This window comes from Vulpes lagopus, chromosome 16, assembly GCF_018345385.1.
Source record: "Vulpes lagopus strain Blue_001 chromosome 16, ASM1834538v1, whole genome shotgun sequence".
NCBI classification, from domain to species: domain Eukaryota; kingdom Metazoa; phylum Chordata; class Mammalia; order Carnivora; family Canidae; genus Vulpes; species Vulpes lagopus.
In genome coordinates this window covers 5,816,978-5,832,931 of record NC_054839.1, presented here as the reverse complement: position 1 = coordinate 5,832,931, position 15,954 = coordinate 5,816,978, and the positions used below count along the sequence as shown (strand labels likewise).

The following is a 15,954-nucleotide window of genomic DNA, read 5'->3' as shown; positions in this document are numbered from 1 at the left end:
TGTGCGAGCCGTGTGTGTGCGCGTGGTGCGAGCCGTGTGTGTGTGTGTGTCCGAGCCGTGTGTGTGTGCGCGTGCTGCCAGCCATGTGTGTGTGCGCGTGCTGCCAGCCGTGTGTGTGTGCGTGGTGCGAGTCGTGTGTGTGTGTGCATGGTGCGAGCCGTGTGTGTGTGTGTGTCCGAGCCGTGTGTGTGTGCGCGTGGTGCCAGCCGTGTGTGTGTGTGTGTCCGAGCCGTGTGTGTGTGCGCGTGGTGCCAGCCATGTGTGTGTGCGCGTGGTGCCAGCTGTGTGTGTGTGCGTGGTGCGAGTCGTGTGTGTGTGCGTGGTGCAAGCCGTGTGTGTGTGTGCGCGTGGTGCCAGCTGTGTGCGTGTGCGTGGTGCGAGTCGTGTGTGTGTGTGTGTGCGTGGTGCAAGCCGTGTGTGTGTGCCTGTGGTGCCAGCTGTGTGTGTGCGCGTGGTGCGAGTCGGGTGTGTGTGTGTGCGAGCCATGTGTGTGCGCGTGGTGCGAGTCGTGTGTGTGTGTGCGCGTGGTGCCAGCCGTGTGTGTGTGCGCGTGGTGCCAGCCGTGTGTGTGTGTGTGTGTGGTGCGAGCCGTGTGTGTGTGTGTGCGCGTGGTGCCAGCCGTGTGTGTGTGCGCTGTGCCAGCCGTGTGTGGTGTGGCGTGCCAGTGTGTGTGTGTGTGTGCGTGGTGCGAGCCGTGTGCGCGTGGTGCCAGCCGTGTGTGTGTGCTGTGCGGTTGTGTGTGCGTGCCGCCGGTGTGTGTGTGTCGTGGTGTGTGCGTGTGCAGCCGTGTGTGTGTTGTGCGAGCCGTGTGTGTGCGCGTGGTGCGAGTCGTGTGTGTGTGTGTGCGTGGTGCGAGTCTGTGTGTGTGTGTGGTGCAGCCGTGTGTGTGTGCGCGTGGTGCAGCGTGTGTGTGTGTGTGCGTGTGGTGCCAGCCGTGTGTGTGTGCGCGTGCAGCTTGCGCGAGTCGTGTGTGTGTGTGCGCGTGGTGCGAGCCGTGTGTGTGTGCGCGTGGTGCCAGCCGGTGTGTGTGTGTGCAGCCGTGTGTGTGGCGTGGTGCGCCGTGTGTGTGTGTGTGTCGCCGTTGTGGTGGCGTGTGCAGCCGTGTGTGTGTGCGCTGTGCCAGCGTGTGTGTGTGCTGGCTGTGCCAGCCGCCGGTGCCAGCCGTGTGTGTTGTGCGAGCCGTGTGTGTGCGCGTGGTTGCGAGCCGTGTTTGGTGTGTGTGTCCGATCCGTGTGAGTTGCGCGTGGTGCGAGTCGTGTGTGTGTGTGTGTGTGTCGTGTGCAAGCTGTGTGTGTGTGCCTGTGGTAGCCAGCTGGGTGTGTGTGCGTGGTGCGAGTCGTGTGTGAGTGTGTGCGAGCATGTGTGTGCGCGTGGTGCGAGTCGTGTGTGTGTGTGCGCGTGGTGCCAGCCGTGTGTGTGTGCGCGGTGCCAGCCGTGTGTGTGTGTGTGGGTGGTGCGAGCCGTGTGTGTGTGTGCACGTGGTGCCAGCCGTGTGTGTGTGTGTGCGAGCCGTGTGTGTGCGCGTGGTGCGAGCCGTGTGTGTGTGTGTGTGTCCCAGCCGTGTGTGTGTGCGCGTGGTGCGAGTCGTGTGTGTGTGCGCGTGGTGCGAGCCGTGTGTGTGTGTGTGTCTCAGCGTGTGTGTGTGCGCGTGGTGCGAGTCGTGTGTGTGTGCGCGTGGTGCAAGCCGTGTGTGTGTGTGTGCGAGCCGTGTGTGTGCGCGTGGTGCGAGTCGTGTGTGTGTGTGTGTGCGTGGTGCAAGCTGTGTGTGTGTGCCTGTGGTGCCAGCTGTGTGTGTGTGCGTGGTGCGAGTCGTGTGTGTGTGTGTGCGAGCCATGTGTGTGCGCGTGGTGCGAGTCGTGTGTGTGTGTGCGCGGTGCCAGCCGTGTGTGTGTGCGCGTGGTGCCAGCCGTGTGTGTGTGTGTGGGTGGTGCGAGCCGTGTGTGTGTGTGCACGTGGTGCCAGCCGTGTGTGTGTGCACTGTGCCAGCCGTGTGTGTGTGCGCGGTGCCAGCCGTGTGTGTGTGAGAGCCGTGTGTGTGTGCACGTGGTGCCAGCCGTGTGTGTGTGCACTGTGCCAGCCGTGTGTGTGTGCGCGGTGCCAGCCGTGTGTGTGTGTGTGCGCGTGGTGCCAGCCGTGTGTGTGTCCGAGCCGTGTGTGTGTGCGCGTGGTGCCAGCCGTGTGTGTGTGCGTGGTGCCAGCCGTGTGTGTGTGTGGTGCGAGCCCTGTGTGTGTGCGCGTGGTGCCCGCCCTGTGTACCCTCCGAGCCGTGCCACCCTCCCTCCCCCGGCGCCTCTGCAAGGGCCCCGCTCTCACTTGTGTTTTTCCCAGGGCAGCGTCCGGTCCTGTCGCCCTGCGGCGCCGCCGTGCCTGGCCCTTCAGTCGCCGCCATCGCTGGCCCCTGGCCCCTTGCCCCTGTCCCTGTCCCCTGTCCCCTGTCCCCTGTCCCCGCGGCCGCCTCGCCCCCAGCTGAGCCCGCGCTCCCCGGGGCTTGGCGCGTGTGCGTGGCCGCCAGCTGTCCTTCTGCCGGGAGTTACGGTGTTTCTGTGTCCAGCCGTCAGGGTCGTATTTGATCTCACTCCAGGCTGCAAGGAGAATTCTGATTATTTGCCAGGTTGCCCAGAGCGTGGCAGACCTGGGGGCAGTCACCCGCGGTGGCAGGCCGCGGCCCTCCCGGATGCCAGGCCTCGGGCGGGCGTCTGCGCCTGAGCATCGCAGTGCCGGTGCCAGTGCGGAGCGGTCCAGGGTTTCGCGTATGGAGCTCATCTGCCCAGCAGGTCTGTTGTTTCTCTTTAGCAGTTTTATTTTGAAATAATCTTATATTTGCCTCAGAGTTGCGCAGAGAGTGCTAGAGTTCCTTTTTTCTATTTAGATAACACCTAAATGTGTGTGTGTGTATAATTTAAAGTCACATTTTTATTTAAGGAATTTTACCTGGAATGCCTTCCGCTGCCAATCACCTTAGTTCTGCCAAAGTCAGAATCATAATCTTCAAAATAGCCCTTTTGAAAAGAACTTTTGATTGGTTCACAGTTGTCAACATGAGTCCGCAATCCTTTCAGGGGATCTTCTTTGAGCGAGTAAAGGAAACTGAGGCATTCCCAACACTGTAGAGACATCCACAGAAGAAGCCCTGTGGGGATAGACCTCAGCAATAACATAAACATATTTTTAACTAAAATAGAAACTATATGTTGTTTTGCAGCTCCTCTTTATTCTAAAATATACGTGGGTATTATTTGTGTCAATAAATACACACCTAGATGATTATTCTTGATGGCTGTGAAGGAGACAAGTGGGCCATAATACATTTACCAAATCTCTTATATAGGTTGTTTGGGCGTCTGTGCTGTTTATAATTATTTACTATTTAAAAGAATGGGGTGAACCTGATGTGAAATATTTATATATGTCCCAATGTATTTGCGGACTGGCGATTTCTAGAAGTTATTAAATTAAAGGGGGAACATTTTTAAAGATTTCCAAAGTTCTCGCAAGATTGCCCCGCAAAGCTTTTGTCTTCCCACGAGCTGCACATGAAAGTGTTTGTTTCATTTGACTCCTAACCATGCTGGGCATTCTCTGGTTCATGTTTTCAAACTGGTTGCCACACACTGGGTTTTCCCTTTCCATTAATTTCTATGTGTTTGGTGACTAGTGAGAGTGAATGCCTTTTTTTCCCCCCTAACGTTCAGAACTTAGTATCAGAGGTTAAGTAAGTGAAACCCTGATGCCTTGGTGAGTGACACAGTGTTAGGTGGAGAGGGCATGGTGACCTAGAGGTCACTGGGGAGAGTAGGGCTCTGGTAGCTGGGGTCCCAAGAAACAGTAATAGAAAAATACAGGAGTGGACTTTGGGGAACATTACCAACTGAAGAGCCTCCTTCCGGCCAGCCTGAGTGTGACCCTGGTGAACCCCTGGACCCAGCCCTCCAGCTCTTCTGCACCTCCACCTGCCGGAGGTTACAAGTCATCTGGGAGAATTATACACGGGGCAGGAGGGGTCAGTGATCGCTCATGACCACAAGCCCCACGTGGGCACGCAGCACTCCCTCATGGTTCTGCCACACTCTGCAAAATGTTTCCCACTTTCCTAACACTTCGTGAAATTCTTATATCCCCTCCTCTCCACTTGCCTCTCCATAGAAGAAGCCACTAGCCTTTGACTTCCGAGTAATGAGATGGGCAACCCCTCATCTTGCCTTCCTTTCAAAGTCCCACACCCGTCTGGCCCTACACACTGTTGTAAAAGTGAGACATCCATGCTGTTCTGGAAGGGCAGGCTCCTCCCCATCCCATCTGCCGGTGGTAGGCTTCTACTGCCTGAGGCTAGTCTGTCTCTGCTAGGTATCACCTCCTGCTTCTGCTTTACAGGCGCATTCCCAGAAGCACCTTAGCAAGGGCTGTTTGGTTTCCCATCTTTGGAGCCTGGGTGGCTCAGTGGGTTAAGCATCTGCCTTCCGCTCTGGTCATGATCTCAAGGTCCAGGGATCCCTGCTCAGCAGGGAGTCTGCTTCTCCCTCTGCCCCTCCCCCTCTCACTCATGTTCTCTCTCTCTCTCTCTCTCTCTCTCTCTCTCTCTCTCTGTCTGTCTCAAATAAATAAAATCTTTAAAAGGACCTATAAGGGCACCCAGGTGGTTAAGCATCTGCCTTTGGCTCAGGTCATGATCCTGGGGTCTTGAGATCGAGTCCTGCATCAGGGACCCTGCTTCTCCCTTTACCTATGTCTCTGCCTCTCTCTCTGTGTCTTTCATGAATAAATAAATAAAATATTTTAAAAAAGAGAAAAAGGACCTATTATTGACCTGTCCTACTCTACTAGTTACAACACCACTGCTCTGCTCTGTCTCATAGCAAAACTTCCTGAAAAATGTTGTCTGTGTGGGCTACTGTAGCTCTTCATTTGAGTAGCTATATTCAATTGCTATTGCTTTTCGCTTTTTAAAACCTGAGATATATTATGAAATAGAGCAGGCCTGTGAGAGTACATAAAACATAAATGTATTGTTTATATGTAAATGTGTTATTTGTGCAAATATAAAATAGGTTTAGAATCCTGTCTAAACTAGAACATCACCAGCACCTCAGAAATCCACTGTGTGATCAGTTCCTGAATTACATATCCCTGCCCCCATGGAAATAACCACTTTTCTGGTCTCTGTGATAATCATCTCTTTCTTTATGGTTTTCCCAGCATGGTATGTCTTCCCTAAACTACATTATACATTTTCTAGTTTGTCTGCTTTATAGGACATATTATTGTATGCATCCTAAGCTAGTTTTCTTTTTTGTTTTGGGTTTCTTTTTTTTCCCCACAACATTATTGAATTTCTATTGTGTTGATGTGGGAAGCTGAATTATGTTCAAAGTATAATATGGCCTTACATGAATATATTCAGACTATCTTTTATACATTTAAAGGATATTTATGTTGTTTCCACTTTTTTCCACTTTTATTGCTAATACAAAACATGTTGCTGTGAATATTATTGTATGTAACTTACTACAAGAGAATCTCTAGGAATTTACATGGTGGGTAGTAAGTCTCTCCATTCTCAGGCTAACTAGATAGTTCCATTTTCTCCTGAAGGTAGTTATTCAAAGTACATTGCCCAAAGCATTCCAGGAGGGTTTCCACTGCTCTGTACTCTTAATAACCTTAGTATAGTCAGACTCCCTGTCGGGAGCCCGATCTCAGGACCCCAGGATCACAACCTGACCTGAAGGCAGACACTCAATCACTGAGCCATCCAGGCACCCCAAGCTGGCATTGCTTGCCTAGACACCACAATAGCCTCATAGTTAGTCTCTTGACTTCTGTCTGGCCTTCGTCTGGTCCATTCTGTCTTCCAAAAGCTGAGTGAGTTTCTCCACACACAGATATGATCCTGCTGCCATGACTTTAAATCCTGCAATCGTCCCCACTTTTGACCACAGACCCTCAACAACCTGCCCCGCCATGTCTTTGCTTCATCTCCTACCTGTCCCTTCTCTCTGTGAGCATCGGCCATGCAAGCTTCCTGTGGGCTTTGCTCAATTAACACATACTCTTCCCTCTGAAACACTCTTACACCTTCCTACTTTGCTCCATTAATGCCTGCTCCCATTTCTTATAAAATATGAAAGAGAAGGAAAGAAGTGCAGGGTACATTGAGACACTTAATATATGTTTAATTGGAGCTCCAGAAGTAATGGGGAGGGAAACAGTGAAGAATAAGAATATCGGGAGACAGGATCCCTGGGTGGCGCAGCGGTTTGGCGCCTGCCTTTGGCCCAGGGTGCGATCCTGGAGACCCCGGATCGCATCCCACATCAGGCTCCCGGTGCATGGAGCCTGCTTCTCCCTCTGCCTCTCTCTCTCTCTCTCTCTCTGTCTCTCTCTCTGTGACTATCATAAATAAATAAAAAAATTAAAAAAAAAAAAGAATATCGGGAGACATATTTACTAAGAACTTCCCATAAAGCATCTTCTATATATATATATATATATATTTATATTTATATTTATATATATACACACACACAAATACCTAATACATACAAACCCCATAAATAAAAAGAAATCTACATCTGGACACATTATAGAAAAACCAGAACAGCAATGACAAAGAGAGAAACATATTTTAAAAAAGAACCAGAAGAAAAAAAGACACATTGTTTTTAATAAAGTAGCAGTTGGAGTTTCAGATGATTCCTCAACAGCAACAAAGGCCAGAGGACAGAGAAGTGGTATTGTCAAGGAATAACCATCACCCTGAAATTGTAGGCCGGTGAAAATATCTTTTAGGAGCAAGGGAGACAGTGAAAACATTTTCAAGGATGGGGAAACTGCCACTGGAAGCCTAAAGGCAGAAAAAAGTGATCAAGATGGAATATTTGAGAGGAAAGAATGAAGAGCAAAGTGGCAGTACATAACTCAATGGGGAAACTGGTGACATAAGAGGATAACAGTGATGCTGGTGGAAAGATATCAAATCTTCTGAGCCGTGTTATTTTCTTGCTGTAGGATGAGGCCATTGATTAACTTCAGACCCTACAATGTAAGCATGTGATTGGACTTATAAATTCCAATCTTGGTATTTCACCTAGACCACCTGCCTCATCTGCATTCAATTGCTAAATTAAAGCTTAGTTGTAAAAGGCAAAATTGTGAAACATGAAGAGAAATATGGAAGATATTTATGGCCTCGAGGTAAGCAAGGATTTTTTTTAAACAAGTCACAAAGACCATTTATTATAAAATACAAGATTGATAAATTGGACTATATTAAAATTAAGGACATTTGTTCATAAAAAGATGCCATAAAGAAGGTATAAATGCAAGACATGAAGTGGCTGAAGATATGTACAATACATACAGTATCATGGATACTACAGGATAAAAAAGAACTCCCATTACTCAGTAAGAAAAGACAACAAACTGGTTCTCGCTTCAGCAGCACATACACTAAAAAAAAAAAAAAAAGACACAGGGCACCTGGGTATCTCAGTGGTTGAGCATCTGCCTTGGGCGTGGGTTGTGTTCCTGGTGTCCTGGGATTGAGTCCCATATCAGGCTCTCCACAGGGAGCCTGCTTCTCCCTCTGCCTGTGTCTCTGTGCCTCTCTCTCTCTGTCTCTCATGAATAAATAAATAAAACTTAAAAAAAAAAAAAAGAAGAAGAAGAAATGCCAGCTTGTCATAAAATGCTAGGAGTTGAGATGAAGAGCACGAAGTAGAATGAGAGATATTTAGGAGACAAAAGCCAACATGAATCTGTGTCTTGGAAGTTCTGGCTAGAGAACAAGAAGGTAACAGAAATAAAGGTCATACTATGACACAGAAAGAGTATGAGAAGTCGTTAGTGTCAGACCGTCTCCCCAGAGAATTTCAAATCAATTCAAAATCTACTTGCATTAGGGAAGTTATTCATGACCTCCAATTTTCCTCGTCCTCCTCACTGTCTAGGTCCCTATTTCCTCTCCGTCCTCTCCTCAGACCTCCACCACTTTTTGTCTCTTCCTCAGGCCCCCATGAGCATCGCTGTCTACTCATGACCATGCTTTCTGGTCCAGAGCAAAGCCAACAGCCGCCCCATCACCGTGGCCACCCACTCTGGTAGGCTGTCTCTCACCCAGTTCCTCCAGATGCCCTATCCGCACCAGGGCCACACCCTCCACCTGTGCACTGCTTTCTTTCCCCTTTGTCCCCCTCAGCTCTCCTCTCTCTCAGCATCATTGTTTTCCCACTCTATTAGACTATCCCTATCAGTATAGAAATACAATGTAATTTTGTTCATTGGAAGAAGACCTCTGAGCCACGTGCCTCCCCAGCCACGACCATCGTCTCTGCTTTCACTTGCTGCTATACTTCTCAAAAGAGGTGTCCATACCCGCTGCTTGCAGTTTTTCGCTTCCCGTTCTCTCTTGAATATGCTCAGTAGGTAGGCTTGTGCTTCCACCTCACCCTTGGACCCAGTGTCATTAAGGTCATATAAGTGATAGTTGTGTTGCTAAATCCACATGGACTGTGGCCAGTGATGGAATGAATGGCCCAGGGATAGAAATCAGTGCCCCTTCCTCACAGTAGAACAAAACCCCGAGCCTCCCTGTGGGACCTGACTGGAGCTTGTCCCCGTCTCCAGGAAACCACGTTCTTGCTTTGCTTTCTTCCTGCTCTATCCTGCTTCCTTTGCTCCCCTTCTCCCAAGATCACTAAACCAACCTCTTAAACCAAGATCCTCTCCTCAGGCTCTGCTTCTAGCAGCACAACATAAGACAGCTCCTCTGTGTCCCATCACTGAATGTCCAGGGAAGACTTTCCACATCCGTGTCAGATATTAAATATTCCTACTATCATGATTAACCTTGACCAAGATGTCAGCCTATCACATGTCTGAAATTTGCAAGATTAATTAAGAAGCTCTGCCTGGATCCTTCTGTGTCCCTCACCTAGTTTCAGGCAGATGAGGGTATCTTGCTATTAAAATTTCAACTAGCTTCCGGGACAGTGCCTAATAATTAACACAAATCTGGCACATGGAAGGTATTCAATAAATATTTTGAATGAAGGAATTATTTCGTTCAACCTTCTAATGTGCCGAACCCATATGCCTCATGTTGCCCTGGCTTTAATCTGTACCTTCTGCTGCCCAGGATCTATAAGCTTGAATAGATGCTGACTTCTGCTTCCACAGAAGTGGGACATGAACTAGAAAGACAAAGCTTCTCTTCTGAAAGATAAGCTCCTTGAGAACGCAAAAAAGCATTTAGTGCAGATGTCTTCTTACAGTAATCTCTTGTGGTTGGGAGGAGCCTTAATGGCCCTTTATTCCAGCCACTTCTTGTTCTAATCTTTCCATCACGTGATGAGGCCTCACAGGCATGGACCCGAGGCAGGCACACAGTGAGATAATAAATATTATTTGAAGCCCCTAAATTTTGAGGTAATGAGTTACTCAACAGAGATATTAAACAGTCTGCAATGAACTGGCGAGATGCTTGCAGCTGCTTCTAGGGAAGCATTTGAATGTAAGAGATAGAAAATCAGAAGGCATTCTGAACAGAAAGTTCAGGAATGGGAAAGAGCAGAGATCTGAGTAAATGAACACTGATTAAAAACCAATGTTAGATTAGAAACTAGTTTTAGGAAAACCAGAGCTATTCCAATGTTGACAAAACAAAAACAAAAACAAAAAAACAGCCCCTTGACAGCTGAGCAATCTTCATGCCATGTATTCTAAGTTGAAAAACTAACAATGAGAGCCTTGGATTTTGCTTCCCTGGATAAGCACTGTGATTTATTTATAGAACTTAAGTGTTTTCCTGAATAGATACTGTAGTCTTTTAAAAATGCATATTTCTAATACTCATTTAAATTCCTTTTTCCCCCCTCAAATGTATGCAGACTTTTTGCTACAGCTGCACTTTTTCCTATCTGCTGGGCATCAGGATGTCCCATCTTCCCTATCTGATAGTAGGAGGCCCTTCCCTGATGACCAGGGGAAAATCTTGCAGGAGCCTCATATCTATGGTCTTTTTCTCAAAAGGGTATAAAATAAGAGGATGAGGGAAATACCCTTAATTGGAGTGGATACGTTGATAACATGTCAAGACACATTACAGACTCAGACTCTTAGAGTGAAAAAATGAGGAAGTATGGTAATCTTGTAAATGAGCTCAGTTATTATTTGTAAGCGTTAGGGACAAAATGATTTCTTTGTTATGATATGGGTTAGGGGTAGTGACAGTATCACAGAAAATAAATCTCTTTGCAACCCATCTTGTTGTACAGCATGTACTCAGGCTTAAGTTTGGATGAGATGTATGGAAATTGTGCAGGACTCAGGCCTGTTTTCTCTTTGCAAGCTGCCTTGTATTGGGCAGGATATCCGGCATCCCTGGCTCCTGCCCACTCAATGCCAGTAGTTCCCCTTTAATAATTGTAGCAATCAGAAATGCTCCCACCAATTTCCAAAACTGCCTTCTGAGTGGCAGCACCCTCATTGGAAATTACTGCTCTGTTACTTCTTTAAAATTCATCATCAAATCCTGTGGACCGTACTGTCAAAACAAATCCTGCTGTTCATAGTATGTGATTAGTCCTTGATCAAGACTCCACCCTCAGCTCAGGAAAGGAGCATAAGACTTAGTCTGAGGAGCATAAGACTCAATCAGTGCATTGTATTTTCCAGGGACAATGGCTAATTTGGGGCACATGAGTCAATTGGAGCCAGTGACACATAAAGGAGATTTAGCCCACCATCTTGGGAAAAGAGACTCTGGTCTTCCCGGGGAATCTGAATGTCAGAGGTTGTAGGGTATGGAGCTGCTAGAGTCATTTTGCATCTTTCAGAGCCCATGGTAAAAATCCACACAGTGGAATGCATAGTTGGCTCTGGGTTACCTGTAGATGGTTCTTTCCATGCTATCACTCCTGCTAGCTTTGAGAAGGAGGAAACTATATTTCTGCTTTATGGTTGGGTTAGGGGGTGCCCAACACCACGGTCCAGCAAGAACTTAGGTATGCAATCTGTGGTCCTGGTGCTTTCATAGAATATTTTTCTTGTACTGTCTCCATCCCTGAAATTGTTATGTATCACTAAGATTCCGTTATGGGAGGGAAGGAATGGCAGGATCAACACACCGGTGCACAAAAACAGTTTGTCAGTCCTAATTACTTTGTTCACTGTCTGTCTCCCTCCCACTAGAATCTAATTTTCATAAAGGACAAGAATTTTCATGTGCTTTGTTCACCGCTGTGTCCCCAGAGCCTAGAACAGTGCCACAGAGAGATGATGAAAAGGTAAGTCTTGGTTACCTGATTTTCTTTTTCTTTTTTTTTTTTTTAAGATTTTAAAAATTTATTTTAGAGACAGATAAAGAGAGAGTGAGCACATTTGTGCAAGCAAGGAGGAGGGGCAGAGAGAGAGACAAGCAAACTCTGAGCTGAGCCTGGAGCCAATGTGGGACTCATTCTCACGATCCTGACATCATGACCTGAGCTGAAATCAAGAGTTGGATGCTTAACCAACTGAGCTACTACCCAGGCACCTGGGTTTCCTGGTTTTCTGTATTTGCCACCTAAATGCTGTTGATATCCACTCATATTCACTCCCTTTCTGTTTAACTTTTTATTACAGCATATTTCAAATATATATAAAGGAAATAGAAATGAGACTCCTTGTGGCCACTACCCAACTTCTCAATTACTCTAGCCAATCCAGTTTCCTGTCTACCTGCCTCCACTTGGCCTCACTGCCCTCTGACTAGATTATAGTAAATAAAATCCCAGGGACTTGCACACACTCCTTTTAGCAACTTCTCTTGTTTCTGGGATACTACTTCCTTGTTATTTTATCTTTCCTTTCTAGCCACTCCTGTTAGTCTCCGATCTCATGGGGAGCTCAGGAGTTGGATGGGTTTTTAGAGTTGTCTCACCTTGAGGTCAGGGGGGTGGGTGTTTGTTATTTCCCTGCACTCCTGGACCAGTCATGGAGTCAGACTGCTCCCAGGGAAGGCATGCACTTGGGCGATGCTCTCTTCAGCTGACACAGGGTGGCTCTGCAAGACTGATAGCACCCAAGATTGTCCACTCCTCATTGATATTGTTTCCATTTCAGCCTTAGTTAGTATGGACCATAATTTTCTCCAAAGTTCCAAGAGTCATCCCAGCAGCAGAATGCAACCGTCTCTTGGAGTCCTTACCAGGGTGGCAGACCACCTACGGTAGAAGACAGTATCTGTATAAATAAATTCTCCCTACCAACCTTTGTCTCCTGCCCCCTTTGATCCATCACCCTCAAGACCCAGCCCTGTACACCATCTCCAGCGTGGCCAGTCCACCTGGGCTGGACCCTGCCAGCCCTCTTTCCCCTAAGCTGCCCCAGCACTTCCCACCATGTGTTGTCTGCCCCCAACTCTAGTCATTGGTCTGGTGGGAGTGACAGTGGCGGTAAAATGTTCGGGAGCCTGTGTGGTCTTGCAGTCTGGAGACCTCTCTTCCTCCCTTGATGAGAGATGATGGGGCCCACGTGGCTCTGCATGGCATTTTCAGGCTTGAGCTAACTCGATGTCCTCATCCAAATTGTAGGATCCCCTTCACCCCAGTGGGGTCTGTGGCCCTGATTAACAGATCTGCCAGAGCTGGGGGTTCAGATTCTTTGGAGTGCTACTGTCCTCATAATTAGGCTCTGCTCATTATTCTTGGCCTTTTCTGCCCTCTGGTCATGTAGGACCTCCTCAGATGCTACCCATGAGGCTTTCTAACTTTCATGCTTTGCTTCCAGTGGTGATTCATAACTCTGGGCCTCACAGCCCTGGGCTTCACATATCTTTTTCTAATGTGTCAGTGACTCAGCAAAAGCCACCAGTTTCCTGGTTCTCATGAGTGGCAGCTTTTCTGAGTCTCTCAAAAGCCTGGGTATTGTACCTTCCAGCCTACCAGCACATTCCCTCCTCCTTGTATCACATCCCAGTTCCATCACCAATGAAGGTTTGAACGACTGTGCTTCTCCAGAGAGCTGGGAATTGTCAGGGCTTCTCTTACCACCAGGGATGGGTCTTCAGTTCCAGCTGGGAGCTGGATGATCCAGCTCGGTAATTCAACATGAGAGTCTATTCCTCGGATCCCTCCTGGCACCACCAAGGTCAAGTTCTCTGGGAAGTAGATGTAGAGATGAAGATCTGTGTAAGACCAGTTTATGGAGGAGTGACCTTGGTATCTATAGCTATAAAGGAAGGACAGAAGTAACTCTGAGCAGGAGAATCTGAATTTTCTTGTTGAGATCATAAGAAAGGCCTCAACCAGTCCCACTGGGAGTTGGATCTGGGATGGCCTTTCCGAGTGTCCTCCCATAAGGAGGGGCCAGTCCCCTACCATCCACCCCCTGCATCGATCAACCATTGGAAGTGGCTGCTATGAACTTGGGCAGTGTGACTGTCTCCACCAAAGCTAGTTCCCAGAGAGGGGCTTGGTGAGGAGCCCAGAGCCACCAGCACTCCCAGCAGCTGGGGGGTGATATACCCTACCTGGGCACACTGCAGCAGCCACCATCTCTGAGCTCCTCTTGATCCCAAACACTACTTGCATACTGTGCCTCAACTGCCTGCCCTGCCTCCCCCCGCCCTCCCCCCCGCATGCTGCAGACTCTGGCTTCTGACCTCCCATTTCCCACCTCTGATATCAAATCTTTATTCATGCAGGAATCCTTACCGAGCACTTGCAATGTCTGGCCTAGATTATTTGCTGGTTATACTGTGGTGAACAAAACATAAAGTCCCTGCTGCCATGAAAGTTACAGTTTAGTGGGGAGAGACAGGCAGTAACAATGAAGCAATGAGCAAGTGAATAGATAAATAAATATTAGGTAGTGGTCATTGCTATGCCAAGGATTAGAATAATATGATGGAGTGCTGATGGGGCTGATTTGTAGTGCTACCAGCTGCCTGACTGAATACCACCACAGGCTTCCCATTGTCTTCTGGGTGCAGTTCAGACTCTAGTTTGGCACAGAAGACTCCCATGGGGACAAGTTTTGGGCCCCCTGTGAGGACCGGGTTGGGGGTTCTTCTGGCCCATTGGATTCAGGCATTTGGGTGGTAGGCTTTTCCTGGAGGGTGAGTCTGTCTGCCCTGTGTATCTCCTTCCTCATCTCCTCTTCCTTCCCTTGTCCTCCCAGGATCCCCAGAGCTGGAACAATATTGCTTATGAGCCAAAGCGACAAAAGCCAGCTGCCTCAGCAGGTTTATTCTTATCAGTGATTGAACCCAGACAATTAACAATCCATTTCAATGGTGACTTTTGCCATTATTTTGGGGAAATGCTGAATGGGACATGGCTTCGGGGAGGAGAGATTCTCTTTTAAACATGAAGATGCAGTGCTCATTTCTACCAAGCCTGTCACAGGGGCTTGGTCTGTCACCCCCATGCTTTGCACTTTCCCCTCCTCACCCAGCACCTCATCTCTAATCCATGTCACTGAGGACATCGAAGGAGCCCATGTTGAGTACAAAAACTGAACAAAGCCAAAACGCAACCAAGCATGTTATCAGTAATGGGGGTCCATGTCACTGCTGGTAATTCCTCAATGCTCACTGTTCTCATCAGGAACTGAAACTTCATTCCCCTGCACTCCTGGCTGGGGAGCGCCCATGAAGGAGGGAGCAGAGATTCCCCCTTACTCAGAAACAAGCTCCTGGCCATCTTGCTTTGGCAGGCCCCCCTTTGCTTGTTTATCAGGGCTCCTCTTCATTCATCTGAAAAAATCGGTGAGAGTCCCTTAGTATCCCTGATGCCCAGCCAGAGCTCTTCCTCTTCCCCTGGCCTCCTCTTTTCCCTTGATTTGGGCAATTGTATTCACTACCTTTCCTGCACTTTCCCTGCTCCCTTCCACTGATCTGGGTCACTAGTTAGCCTCACCTCCCCCTAGTGGCAAGTTGGATAAATCACCCGCTGGAGCCAGGCTCCCAGGAGCCCGACTCACCTGCTCTACTGCAGACGGCAAAGATAGTACAACACAAGATAAGCATTTATCATTCGGGGAGGTTCGACTTTTATCTTCACCGCTACAGACAGTCTGATCGGAAATAGTGAGACGTTGACCTTTTCTTAATTGATGTAAATAGACATACAGAAAATTACAACTATATAAATCAGACCTTGTAACGTATACTGTCAAACCTGAGATGTTTTTTCTCTTATTATACATAAAGTATAATTGATGAAAAGTAAAAAAAAAAAATTCTAATTGGAATGTTTATATATGAATTGCAGTATAAATGAGTAGATTCCATAAGATTGATACTGGTCCTATTGATTGCCCTTTGAGTGGAATCAACATGCTTTACTGAAAAAAAGACTGTAACACCAGGTTATGTCTATATATCTGAGGCTGACAGAATTCGTAAGAAGGATGGGGTGAGCCATATGATATAAAGGCAGCTAGGGGGACCCTAGCTGCTCCTGAAAACGTTACCCTGTGTCACTCAGCCCGAAATGATAGAATTACCTTGGACTAAAATCAGATGTTCATATTGATAGGCAGATGTCATTAGAGTTAATGAATTATCAGCTTTACATGGTTAAACCTCTAAAAGCCTAACTCTGAGCCACTGGAAAGTGGGGGAAGGACAGTCACGTAACAAGCTGGGTCCATGGTCATGCCACAGGAAAGTAAAAACAGAACGAGAAGTGGGTCCGAGGACGGGGCACATCCTAGGAGATGGAAAAAGAGTGTGAATAGCTTTACCTCCAGCTCTTCTTGGGCACAGCCTCTTAAAACTGATGTTTCATGAGTCCTTAGGAAAATTTCTCTCCCAAAAAAGTCAGTAGTCTAGTTCAGGAGCTGAAAGAAAGACCTTTGTTTCTTGTTTTAGCTACTCATTAACTGCTTTACCCTCCCAACTGCATGGTGAGCTAGGCACTGTGACAGCTAGGTGCACAGAGAAACCCAGACATGGAGAAGCTAAGGGATTTG

The 15,954-nt window shown here is 47.8% G+C and overlaps 1 long non-coding RNA gene across 1 annotated transcript; it reads right to left on the bottom strand.

Annotated features, from left to right (window-relative positions):
• Positions 1-2,461: 2,461 nt before the first annotated feature.
• Positions 2,462-15,827, bottom strand: LOC121476949. The gene is made up of 4 exons (XR_005984061.1): positions 15,727-15,827; positions 13,026-13,206; positions 11,918-12,200; positions 2,462-3,130 (listed from the first exon to the last, which is right to left on the bottom strand). It is a non-coding gene; the product is annotated as an uncharacterized LOC121476949 (long non-coding RNA).
• Positions 15,828-15,954: the final 127 nt, after the last annotated feature.